Source organism: Pinus tabuliformis, chromosome 8 (genome assembly GCF_031772625.1).
Source record: "Pinus tabuliformis cultivar Carrire ecotype Pingquan chromosome 8, CPIR1, whole genome shotgun sequence".
Taxonomy (NCBI): domain Eukaryota; kingdom Viridiplantae; phylum Streptophyta; class Pinopsida; order Pinales; family Pinaceae; genus Pinus; species Pinus tabuliformis.
This window is the reverse complement of record NC_142294.1, coordinates 1830555625-1830568113: the sequence shown is the minus strand read 5'-3', so window position 1 is coordinate 1830568113 and position 12489 is coordinate 1830555625.

Below are 12489 nucleotides of genomic sequence, written 5' to 3'. Positions count from 1 at the left end.
GGCACTTTCCAGAGAAATTTATTGTTCCTCCATTTGCAACCATCACTTGACACTCTGGTGCTAGATATAAGAAGCAATTCAATTCTTTTGCTACCTTACAATGAATAAAATTGTGGGTACTTCCTGAATCAATCAACAGTATTACCTTTTTCTTCTTGATTTGTCCTTCTATATTGATGATTTGAGGAGTGGTAATTCCCACCAATGAATTACAATATATGGTCGGATTTATTTCTTCTTTATCGAGGCTTTGTTCCTGGAGTATATCCTCTTCTTTTGACCTTTCTTGCTCCTTTTCTTCTTCCTCTTCACAATCTATGTAGAATAATTTCTTCTCAGCACACTTATGACCTTTAGTGTATTTGCTATCACAACTGTAACAAAGCCCTTTTTCTCTTTTTTCTTCCAATTTTTTTGGTGTCAACTTATAGGTTGTGGAAGACTAGGGGCAACAACACTTCCATCTTTATAGTTGTGAGTGGTATGCTTCCTGGTTGCCATAATTTTTCTTTCCATTTTTCTTGCTAACCTGAATGCCTTCTCTAATGGATCAGGTTCCCAAAGGCGAACATCATGTTGGATATTATCCTTTAAAGTCCCTATGAACACATCAATCCTATGCTCCTCTGGAATATTTTTTACCCTTAAGTTCAATTTTTGGAACTCCTCAATGTGTTCCATTATTGAACCCTTTTGTTTGAGACTTATCAATTGGCTAAAAAAAGTGTTGCTTTTTGTATCCTCATAATGTGTTGTCAATTCATCCGTAAAAATTGCCCAAGTGATAATTTTTTTACAAGAGCAAAACCATTGATACCATACAAACTGATTTGGTTCCAAATATAAAATTGCAATACGTACCTTGTGTGTGTTTTGCACATTATTGAGATCGAAAAATTGCTCCATCTGTAATATCCATGTTGCAGGATCCTTGCCATCAAACTTCCTCATATCGATTTTTGGAATATGGTGGGTCTTTGATCCCACATTAGAGTTTATGAAATCATGATTAACATTTCTTTTGTTCGCATCATGAGTTTCCTTTACTACCTTTTCACCATTAGTAAGTGTTTCTTGTAGAAAATTTGTCAAATCTGTCTTCAAATCTGCCATGTCTCTCTTCAAATATGTCTTCAAATCTATCTTCAAATCGTTCATCTTAGCTTCCACGCCCTTTATCTTAGCTTCTATTAGCTTTTGTGAGAGTGATATTTGTTGCACTTGGTCTTGTAATTTTGCTATATCATGTAGAATTTCTTCCTCTTCTTCATGAGCCATGCTAGAGCTTTCTGGTTGCTTACTAGGTGTTTGCATTTTCTTTCCTCCGGGCATCAGTTACCAATAATAATGTTCTACTATGCCCTTTGAATTCCTTCAAAATAAATTTTCAAACCAAGCTTAAGCAAAAATTTAAAAAAATCTACACACCTTTTTTCACTTTATAGGAGCCTGATATTGCTTCTGATGTATCTCTGTACTTTCGAATCATCCAGTTCTGAAATTATGACCTGCAGTAGCCCTCTGTGTCCTCTTTCCAATGCCACCAGTGTGATCCCAATTGGATTCTCCAAGGAAGAGTTATGCGAAATCTCCCACAGTGACCTGATTATAGACTAGTTCAGCAGAGCGAATTTGTACGACATGCCACGAGTCACTATTTCAACCTTTGGCTCTGAAAAAATATATACAAGAAACTACAGTCCGTCCTCTTTTTTTACCTTCTTACGAAATTTCAATCCGATGCTCAGAGAGAAAGTTATGAAAATTTTCCCTAGGTCACCTGTTTGGAATGTAATTCAGGAGTCTGCAAAAAGACCAACTTCCTTAGATCATATCTCCGCAAATATAGCGCAAAAAGCTGTGAAATTTGGTCCTGAGATGCCACGATGACCTGTTTGGAGTAGCGAAACCCTAGAATCCAAAGCTTTGATACCAAATGTTATGAAATTAGCTCAAGAAAAAGATAGAAAAGATAGATCAACGCCTTAGAATTCAGCCTCTTCGAGGGGGCAACCTCTTTTACATTACATAAATGAACAATTCTTGGATGATTCAAATGAAAAAACCTCGTTTCTATATATAGGAGTCTAAGGAGTCATAATATAACCTAGCCAACCTAACAATAATAATATAAAGCCACAAAAACAACAATAGAGGGATTCTATGGAGCACAGTAATAACAATATGGGGACAATAGGGGCACAACAATATTAATAAGGGATACAACTGCAATAATAATGGGGTAATCGCTAGTATTATAGGGACCCAACAGTGTTCTAAGAGGTAGGCCCTGTTAATTAATTCTAGCTTAAGGAGACTTTCCATAGATTTTTTGTTTGTGGCTAGACCCACTCTCTCAGCCTAGAGGAATTGTTTATGTCGGCACTAAGAATTTACCTATACCTGACAAGCCACAATTAAGTTTTTTTCTCTTTAATAAGAAGACTTCTATGAATGTATAATTAAATCTAAATGCAAACTAATCCTAGAATGCTAGCAAAAAGGAAAAATATCATAAGCCTATCTAGATTAGGAATATGTATACCTAACCCAACCAAGAGAAAAGTATTTAAATGATTGGGATGTAAATATGTCTCGGTTATAATGAATATCAAGCTAACGAAGTAGTTCAATTAACTGATATTATGAATACCAAAACACATTATGTTTAGAAATCTATTAACTCAGATAATTAATCAACAACATTTCGGAAGTAGTTCACAAAATGATGATAATTGTTAAATCAGTAACTTGAATGATTAAACAATCACATAAGGAAATAGTTCACAAGATATTACTATTTGTTAAATCATAATTAAAAGATTGTTTTCTGAGTAAATAGTTACTTAGAAATCATAATTCAACACACAAGAGAAGAGATAAATAACAACATATTCTTGAGAAAAATTACTCACATCAACAATAGTGCGCAATATGAATGAAAATGACACATTTATGCCATTATAAAATGAAACTAGTATAAAAACAATAGTGTTTTAAATAACAATCTATTGAAACCGTTTCTCTCGTTGTAATCTCTAACAACCCTTTACAATGCTTTAATTTTTGTTGTTAAAACAAGAGCTACAATAGTGCAAGCTCTGCTCTCCATACATAATTCAGAATGCAAAAGAAAAATCTCAATAATCCCCAGATCTAAGATTAATCCTCTCTCTACCTACAACCTAAAATACCAATCACAATAGTGCTTTAAGAATTACAAAATTGCATAATAGAGAAGCCCTTTGCTCCTTCTACAAACTACTATTTATAATTTACAAAAAGAATTCCAAATAGGAGAGTTGTTGAAGACTAATTATGCTCCAATGATTTTCATTGGTCCAAATTCCTATTTTTCTATTCCTGGAGCAATTCTATTGATTGAAATCTTCTTTTCCTCATCTCTTCAATTGTTTTCATGTCAAAACCAATCAAAATTTAATTAAAATACAAATTAAAATCAAAATACTAAATCTGGACATAAAATATCTCCAATCAAAACTTAACTAAATGAATAAATAAAAATAAATCTAAGATTTTTTTATTCCTATAAATATCTAATTGGTCAAGGAGAACATGGACGAATGGCTCTGCACTTAGTAAAGGCTATGAGCAAATGAAAATGCAAAAAATTAAACTCAGAAAATTAATTTTGTTTAAAAGTTCAGAGTTTTATCTTCTACTAAATTTTATACTCATTAAATTATCAAATCTGGGTATTCAACCACTTCATGAATATTCTCTATGATTTTAGCTATCCAACGAGCCATCCTGGACCTTATTTGGCCAAGTAAAACTCAACTTATGAGCTTCCAAAATTAAGTCAAAACTGCCAAAATTCTAGAAAACTTGTTGCATGGGCTAAACATGGGAATTTTTTAATTAAAATCTAATCCTAAATTAAATTGTTATTATTTATTAATTAATACGTAATTTAATTGTAATTATACTATTAAATTTAATTAATTGTGCCAAGAGGTGCTCTACATCCCAATATATGAGGGAGAGAATCCTCTCTAACTGTTGCTCCCCATTGTCACTGCAAAATGTGCCAAGGTCCCAGATGTGCCACTGGATTGTGCCTGACCTCTGCACTGTCCTGATATGAAAGAATCCTTCAATACCAGGATCCTAGGCAATCTTGTCCAACATGAAGCTCCCCTCACTCCACTCACTATCCTACCCGGTGAAAGTACCAAAAGTCCCTTGCTCCATTAGTGACTCGCGAAAACCCAATGGAAGATCTTTATGATCTCCCCATACAGTAGTCGGTGCATCCCTAAAGGTTATTGAGCTCTGAAGAGTTGTCATGCCCCAGTTTCCTTCTAGTCCCAGAGTGGTGCCACCATGTTGACACTGCGTTACTCTGACTATGGCATACTCCCCATCATGCGTAGTCAGTATCCTCCTCTCCTAGAACTCGATGGTGGAATATTGAAAGAGGCAAGACACATCGTGCCTGGGCATCTCCATGGCACCAAGGCCTATCCATCCAAATCCAACTCTGACCCTATGCAGCAACAGAGAATGTCTGCCTCCCCATATGATGAAACCCTTTATTAACCCCCATGTGTCATCCCAAGAGAGAAGTATATCACTCTATGCCATGAATCTACTCATCATGAGTGATCTATTGATCAACTGAATCCTTGTATCCCATAACCAGACCTATTGTAGCATAGCCCTGTCAACCAATGGAATCCCTCTGTCCCTCGTCTATAGTCCTTGCATGTGATCACTATATAAGCTCCATATATCATGGGCTAATATGATGTATGCTAATCTGCCCTATGTCTACCACTGTGTAGTACTGAATATTGCTAGAAGACATGTGTGCCAAAGAGCTACCCCCTGAATGCAACCAAAATATGGTTATCCAATACTCGTAATCGACTCAGGGTATGTGGATCCCTCCTATCCCTGCCAACCATCTCCCTTGGGTCTTCCATCTTCCCTCTCGATAATGTGCCAATATAAGGTCTAGAGCCTAGACACATACTAGGAAACTACCTCAGTTGTACCCGGTATCCTCTGCTCATGCATGGTCCCAACATGCCTTGAGAAAATAGTGACACTTGTCTCCCTCGTGACTAGTTCCTTAGACGTAGGCTCAGTGATAAACGACATGCCACCCTTGCAGATGATCACCTCATCCCCCAATATGTGGTTGTCAACTATTGCAACAACCCAATGCCAGTGCTGAAAATCCTCCCCCCTAGCATGTTGAGTGTCACCCAAATATCTCAGGTGAGCTCCTCGTCCTCCACTGCCCATGCCGAGTGGTGGGCTCCAGTATTGTAGCAATAATGCTACAACTCCTGGAACTCCCTTCTTTAATTTTATCAACCCGGTAGTTCGTAACAAACTTGGAAGCGACGGTGCTGTATGCACAAGTACTAGCTCTTGCCGCAGCTGTCACTTGGTCAGCTGGAACAAGTCCACTAGGGGCTTAAGCCAACTTCTATGAGCTCTTAGAAGAAGCTTTTTAATTGATGGATGAAAGCTAACTCGAAGGAAGCTAACCTAATTGCAAAAAGAAACTGAAAGCCAAAAACAAACGCAAACCCTAGCAAACCCTAATTCTACTAGCTAGTCCTACTGACACAAAGGAGAGCATGCAAACTACTGAAAGAGATGCCATTACTTCTAGGAAGGTAAAATGCATGTGTCTAAGTTATCACTATCTGAAGAAAACATCTTTTTGTATTTTTGATTAAGTTATGAGAATTATCATGCATGTGCTTTTAATCTAGCTTTTCACTGTGCAGAGGTGGATCAAGGAGGAGAAATGCTTGGGAAAGGTTGGGAAGGTTTAGAGAGGGTCTAAGGAGTCCCTAACACCCTTTCAGAGAGTTTCACAAAGTTTGGCTATCAAGAAACCTCATTTGTGAGCTTCTACAGGAAGTCTGCAGGGGTTCTACAGGATGTTCAGAGATTTCTACAGGATGTTCTAAAAAGAGGATTTTGGAGAATGGATGGAGGGAAAAAGATGGAGGAATGAGTATGGAGGTGAAATAGGGGTGTGAAGAGGTCTAGGGCTTGCTGGATGAGGCTAAGGAGCGATTGGATTTGTTCAAGGATGGATGAAGCGATGTTGCACAAGAAGATGAGAATCATGGCAAAGTAAGCGGATGAGGCAAATGTAAGGTAAGGTTTATAAGTGAAGGATGAAGCAGGTAGGTTGGATGGAGTATGGGCAGGTAAGGAAGGATAACAGGTACTCTGCAAGTGGTTTTTCAAACTGAACAAACAAAGACATGCAAGAAAACAAAGATCTAGTTATGCTACCCTAATATGATCTAGCTAATAGTAGCAAGAATGGACAGCAGCTTTATTTGCAAGGAAACCATGTACAACACGTGAGCAAGAACAGTCCAAAAGATCTGAATGCATGACTAAATCCTACCACTCTATTCCAAACATAAAAATCTACTTCAACCATCAAAAGAAATCTAAATAACAAAGAAAGATCTAAATCTAGATAGCAGATTTTATTTTAAGAACGCAGCAAAACACATAAAGATAAACAAAGGAGGTATTGGGCACTTGAGATGGGCCCAACCCCAAGAGCTATAGCCTCCTAAGAGAGATTTAGAGCTGGTGCAAAGCTGGATTCATCTTTATTGAGCAAGAAAAGAAGAGTTACATCAAAACTGTCCACAAGGAGAGCTTGAGAATGAGCTGAAAGCAAAGCTAATCTATTGCCTACAAATCGAATTACAAAATGACTACAACAAGGCTATGAAATGATTAACTACTAGCTACTATCTACTGGCTAACTAGCTAACATCCACTGGCTAACCAAAATGAGGCCCTAAGCCTTCTTATTTATACAAATTGGGGACCCAACAGTCCTCCTAAAATTTAGGGACTCGGCTGCCCAAAACTTGGAGTTAACAGCAATCCTACTTGACTTGCTTGGCTGCCCTTGTGCTGATTGATTCGGTGGCCCTTGAACTCCGAGCTGATGGTGGAGAATTCGAGGTAAGGGCCCATAAATGAAGGGGACACCTTCCTACAAATCCTCTCCCTTGTCTTCCCACGAATTTGGCTGCCAAGTGCTCATTAAGACCTTCAATTTTGTCTCCAAGTTGACCAAAAAGGCTACACAAAGCACCCATTAGACTTGTTGGCATAATGACTAACCAAATTCACTCTATTAACATAAATATAATCAAAAACATGCAATAAACTAATGAGAATGGTGGATTAAGTCAAATTAGGAGGTTGAATGAGCCCAAATAATTATCCATTTTTGGGGCTCATCATCACCCCCCTACTGAAAGTGTTGCTCATCCTCTGAGCAACCAATCTCTCTCTGCATCTTTGATGGCCCTGGTGGCCTCCTTGGCTAAAATCTCGGCCGATTTCTCCTTTGGCTTCCCTCTTTTCAAACTTCTTGTAGAAACAGTTCGCTGGCTTCCTGTAGAAACAGTCCTCTGTCTTCCTGTAGAAACAGTCTGCTAACTTCCTGTAGAACCAATTTTCTCTGATTTTGCTTGCTTGGTTGGGGGTGCCTTCTCCTTGAACTGTGCTATGGATGCCTTGGGTATGTCCCTACTTGTTTGGCCTTTTTCAGTCCTTTCCATCCTGCTCTGTAGTCTTTTCTCCCTGGGTATTAGTGCCTTCATTCCTCCCACAGTTTTGGCCTCAACAATTTGGCCCTTTTTCTTGCTCTTCCTTTTGTTGTTCTTGTGGCATTTCCTGTGATGGCCTATCCTGGGTCTTCTTACCACTGACTTTCTCTCTTGCCTCCGCATGTTTCCTTTCTTCAATTTTGCCTCAAATTTTGTAAAAAAAAACTTTTTACGCTTCTCAACTCTCTCATTACATCTAAAGCTGAAAACAACTCCAGAAGGAGCACTGCCATACTTGCCCTTAGAATCTCTGATTGATTTTGCACTTGCAGTTGAGGAAAAAGTGGAATGAGCATCTTCCTCTAGCTTCATATTCACTTTCTTGGAAGGATTCACATTCTGGTCATGTAGATGTAGATCTTCAGAGAGCAAAGGATTGTAAGCAACTTGTGTATCCAGTTTCACTGGCATCTTGTCCTTTTAAGGAACTGAAGAAGATGGGGTACCTCTTGCACCCATATGCTTGTTCATGTCATTAGCTGCTACATCAATAGGATGTACTCCTGTGGAAGCCCTTTTGTCAGTTGCAAGAGCAAATGGTTGTGGAACAGTATACTTCAACCTTGCAGTTCCATTTTTTTTGTTGGCCGATGAACTGAACCTTCTGTAGCTGACACTGTGACTTCCATATGCTCCAATTGAGACTTTTCTCCCATATTTCCATGTGAACTCAAGTCAATGCTACCTCTTGTTCCAACCTTTACAACCCCTTTGATAGAAGTACTTGGATGAAATGGCCTTGACTTCTGCATTTGAGAATTTCCACCTTTACCAAGAACACTTGAACCAGGCCTATGTGATTTCAACTCTGTCAAATGCTAGTTAGACATATTTCCATTACCCTTAGAAACTCCATTCTTCTTATCGTCAGTCACATTAGATTGGCCTGCAGTTGAATCACGTACTTTAGACTGACGTTTGTGGTCATCGTATGCTTCACCATCTGTCTCAGTACTGTCTTGAACAATTGCTTTCTCTTCTGCTTTTTTTTTTTGTGGCCTCTTCAGATTCAATCTCCTCCGCCAGCATTAGAAGTTCATGTAGACCAGTTGTAGTTGTCAATATTATATTTGCATCGACTACCCCTTTTTCATTCTCAAACTCCCCAGGGCAGAAAGAGAACTGAGGGCCCAGACTATTGGACAAGGAACAAATTTCAATGTTACCATCGACAACCTATGAGCTCAAATTCTTCTCCATGGCTCTGACTAATCCACCTTCATCCACCATGATATGGGAAACATCTGCAGTCCTTACCATAACATGATCTGTTCTAGCTTCGTCCACCACTCATTTGGAGCTTGAATTTCGATGAAAATCCCACATTTTCTTTCTGCATGGTTGTTTTCTGCGTTTCCTGTAGAAACGCCTGTAGACTATGATAGGTGGGAGATTTTTTAAAAATGACAGAAATCTAAGAAATCAGGAAGAAAACTTGTAGAGGACCATTGGTTAACTGATCTGGAAGTGGTGGATGCGTGCTCCAGTTGTAACCGCAGTTGAACAGAGGGTGTGAGAGTCAGCCGAGCGTCATTTAATTTTGCCGTGATTCATGGTGAGGGAGTGTAGTGGCCAAGCGTACGTGGCCACATGCAGACAGCAGTGCTGTGATGAGCTGCATGGCCTCTTCCCGTTAATCAGTTGCACTGGAGTTACCACTGTCTTTTTTTTTTTTTTTTAATTCCCCGTGACTGACTACACACATGCGTTGATGATCCCTGGATGAGTGCAATCATACTTGCTACCTTTCTAACTGAATCTCACCATCTCATTCATTCATGCAATGCTTTAGATTAGATCTATGCAAACAAAGGAACAAGTTTAGTCACGTACCTGCAAGTCGTACGTGGTTGCTTTGCTGCATGCATGTGTTGATCTTCATTTGCTGCATGCATGTGTTGATGTAGTTGCATGGTGGCTTGATTGATGATTCATGGTTTTTTTTTCTTGTGCAGGTGTCCTCTGGACGAATCCAAGCTGCAGGAGTTCATTTCCACGTTAAGACCTGCACGTTCAAGCTGTTGCTGCTGCATTGTCACAGAACCAGAACTTGTTTTCGCCATTTCTCCCAAACGGTGAACCGGATTGATCTGAAAATTTCTGAGCATGTTCCTATCATCATTATGCATCTCCCATAAAAAAATCGTGATCAATGGATGCACGGATTTCGAGAAAAATGGAAAATGGCTGAAGATTTCAGAGATCGATTTCTCGGAAACCGTGCATCAGAATCGGTTGAAACTGCTTGGGTAGGTTACTATCACTCACATGCATATCCCCACGAAACAGGTTTTGAAACGGATGCACGGATATGGATAAAATGCAAAAATGGTTGATGGTGATGGAGGCTGATTTCTTGGAAACCGTGCACCGGAACGGCATGAAACTGCTCAGGCATGTTTTCATCACCCTTGTACAATTCCCCATAAAACAGTTTGTCAAATGGATGCATGGTTTTCAAGTTATGGAAAAAACAAATTCTGTTCTATGTGTTTTTGCTTCAAGGCACTTTGCATTTTTGCATGGAAGGGAAAACTGAGCTTGGGCTGTGATGCAGGTATGGAGATGATGGAGGAGGAGTTGGAAGATTGCATGAGGGTTTCTGAACCCTTGAGGAAGCTACCATGTTCGCCAAACCACTTTTTGAAATCCATGTCTAGTTTCCCACAATTTCTGCAGGAAGTTCCTGTAGAAGCACAATGAGGTGGAAAAAATGATGGAGAAAGGCAAGGGATGGACACACAAGTGCTTGTAGGCCTAATCAACAGATTCCCACCATCAGATTCCATTTTAGACTTGAATTTGGTTCGTCCAAAGGTTCTACAGGATGTTTCCTGTAGAAATACAGAGCTTCCTGTAGAAGGCACAAGAAAAATTCCTTTAACCTTGATTTGAGTGCTCCTCCTGTCATGAAACGTCCTTCTTGCAACCTGCAATTAGCCAATGGAATTAGTTTTATTTTTCTTTTTCTTTTTCTCTTTTGTTTTTTTTTTGAAAAACAACTAGGGCACCTCATGGAGGTTTTCACCCTAATTGCCTGCCTTGGGCGCCTCCAAGGGAGGTTTTCACCCAAAGATCTTATTCTCTTTTCTCTTTTTTCCAACCCATTGACCACCTCATGGAGGTTTTCAATCAATGAGCCAATATAAGGCGCCTCCGAAGAGGTTTTCACCTTAGATTTTTATTTTCTTCTTATTTTCATTTTTTTCTCTTTTTTCTTTTTTTTTCTTCTACCCTACCCTACTTGAAAAACAAAATCATTTTCAAGTATAAGAATACTTCCAATGGAGCCATGTGCACATCGATATTAGAGAAAAAATGATGTGAAGGCTCGAAATGCATGCTTGGACAACTATCCGGACTTTAGAGACCAAATGATCTGACTTTGAAGGGATCAAATATAGCTGAGGAAGAGAGTACCGCTGCAACTTAGTCGCCTTCTGAAACCATATCTCAATATAGCTTTGATATCCTTGGTCCTTTTGCTGGTCTGGATCATGTTTCATGTCACCTTCTAACATGACTTTCTCATCTTCCTCTTTTTGCTGATCTTTCTCTTGAACACATGGAAGATTTGATGCTAACCATGAGGAGGCTTTCTCGATCTTTGATTCTGATCTCTTCTCTTCATCAAGTGCAGCCCATGGTTCTTTGATCTCCTCTTTGGAATCTTCTTTTTCCTTTGGTCCTTCAATGTTGTCAATATAATCTCTGTTTTGCAACACTCTTCCTGAGCTTTGGTGAACATCATTGAGCTCAAAAGGAGTCATTTGCACATGTTGTGCCTCAACTTTGCAATTGGGTTGAGCTACTCCATTGTATGGCTTTGGAAATGGTACGGGTAGTTGAGTGGAGGTGTGAAATTGAGATGGAGATGGATGGCATTGTGGTTGGGTAGGCATTTGGGGTTGCCTTGGTGGAGGAGGAGGCGATGGTTGTGGATGAGCAGGTGGTGGAGGAAAATAAGCGGGATGAGAGTTGTACTGGGGCCTCCACCCCTGATGATGTGCATTCCACTGAGGCTGTGGCTGAGCATAAGAGTGAAACAAATGAGCAGTTAGGTGGGCATAATATGGATCTGTGAAGGAACAAGGAGGAGGTGTGAACCAAGAAGGATGAGCAGGGGGACCCCAAGAAGGCATGAAGGTGGTTTGATAAGGGTCATAATAGGTCTCCGATGTCCCTTGCAGTTCCTGCTGGTAAGATCTAGGTCCATGTGGCCTCCTTTGGTTCAGATAACGGAGTGATTCAGTGGCTTCTTTGGTTCTCTGATATGCAACTTTAATTCCGGGCAAGGAAGGGCACTGATCTGTAGGATGGTATTCTTCACAGATGAAACACACTTCTAGGGGGTGCATTGGACATTCGTTCCTAGGATGCTTTCTAGTGCACCTGGGAAAAAATATGACCAAAGCCCTCTTGGCTTCCTCTTGCTTCTTTTGGATCCACAGGGTATCCAATTGCATGGCAAGAAACTGCCTCATATCACTCTTGAAATCTTCTATCTGATCTTCAAATTTGTCTTTGGACAAGGGACTGCTCCCAACATTTCTGCTTGTAGCCATTTGCTCCAGAGGAATGTTTTCTTCTTCTTCTCCCCTAGAGGTTCTTTAAATATGTCTTTTTGTCCACCTAAGGGTTCTTTAATCACAGCCATCGAAGAAGAGAGAGAAGGTTGGTTGTGTGAAGCAGTGGGGGTGTTGTGCAATCATTTTTCTAACTTATCTCTACTCCTACAAGGCATGAAATGAAATCTTTTTGGTTGATTTTTGCTTTTTTTCTACTTCTACCTGCAAAACTGAAATAGATTGAACTGCAACTAGCTATCTTGCTAAAATGAAAATGCGGAATT